The sequence below is a fragment of the Leucoraja erinacea genome, chromosome 22, assembly GCF_028641065.1.
Source record: "Leucoraja erinacea ecotype New England chromosome 22, Leri_hhj_1, whole genome shotgun sequence".
NCBI classification, from domain to species: Eukaryota; Metazoa; Chordata; class Chondrichthyes; order Rajiformes; family Rajidae; genus Leucoraja; species Leucoraja erinaceus.
The window spans coordinates 2,439,362-2,440,854 of NC_073398.1; the positions used below are offsets into that span (position 1 = coordinate 2,439,362).

The 1,493-nt window shown below is 40.0% G+C and overlaps 1 pseudogene; it reads left to right on the plus strand.

Moving 5' to 3' along the window:
* The first annotated feature begins 515 nt into the window (after positions 1–515).
* On the plus strand, positions 516–690 carry LOC129708064 (U2 spliceosomal RNA; annotated as a pseudogene).
* Positions 691–1,493: the final 803 nt, after the last annotated feature.

Below are 1,493 nucleotides of genomic sequence, written 5' to 3' on the forward strand. Positions count from 1 at the left end.
TTGGTACCAACTAACCAAGATGGTAATGTCGCCATCATTGATATCAAGGGGTCATAATAAACCCAGTATGAACCTTTGGCTCTAAAAATCTCAACATGGTATATGTCGCACCATCATTGACTTGCCACTTGAGTATCGCCAATATTGGAAGTTATAAAACCTGCCCTCAACTTAAAAAATTACAGGACTGTGAGAATGCCTTGGAATATTGAAACTGCCAACCTTTCATTCCAAGCATACTTAATGGTAGACATCAACTTAAAAGATGAATACTATTCAGTACCCATTCAAAAAACTTGGAGATAACTTGGCAGTATTAATTATCGACTATGGCTATTACAGCCAAACTGGTTCCAGATATTCTAACCAGCCCCGGCTATATTAAGGAACTATCGTCATGGCAACTTCCAATGATATTAACGACATCTAATCCATGGGTATAGCTATCACAGCTTTAGCTATTATTCTTTTAGCCGAGCTTGTCATGCAATCCAGCTAGATCTACGATTGAAACCATCGCTCTCAGCCTTGACTAAGATCAAGCAGAGTATCTGTTGTTGTTAGTTCTATTTTGACTCGTCCCTTATCAAGGGACCATATATCAATTGATTTGGAACAGGGAGATGGGGAGGGGCTTGCTCCGTCCACTCCACACTTCAACCAGTATTGCAGTACCTTGAAATATAAATCCTCTACTGTTGACTATTTGGTATTCAACACTCTACCCACTTATCTTTAACTTGGCATAGGAGAGTCAGTATGACACAACCTGTAACAATTAATGGTATCACCTACATTCAACAGTGGCAGTATGGGAGCCACGTTCCAACTACTTAACTGAACCTTCCATTGCAGGTGCTAATTTAAAAACTGCTCTCACCCAAAACATGGTGGCATATGGACTACTCTGGAGTCGTCATCACTATAGACACTAGGCGTAAAACCTAGTTTGGAAATTTTGAGTACGCTCTATTGGCAAAGCATATTATCCTGCAGTTCACCATTTTGCATGTCCGTTTATAATTAACAACATCACAGTAGTGACATACACAAACCACTTGGACAGAATAAATCGATATCATGTGACATTTATTTAACAATTGGAAACTACAGGTCGTCAAAAATATACGTCCATCAGCAAACTTACGTACTAGGTGAGCTAAATACTGCAAACAGACATATTAAACCCAAGTATTGCTGGAATTACAAAGCAATATGGAACACCCGATATCGATTTCACTGTATTCAATCGAATTCTCCACGTACCGATGTATGTCGCAAGAAACCAAATTTGAGGCAGGGGCAATGAATTCATTCCCACTGAATTAGGAAGCGTGAGGGGGGAATCTAATCTATGTTTTTTCCCCTTTTTTCCTACCTCATCAGGTACTACGGCCTCATCAGTCGGGTACTACGCACATGCCATGATAAATGAAACTACTGGATTGCAGATTTGAAAAGACCATCACTGGGCCTGGATTGCAGAATTGGGA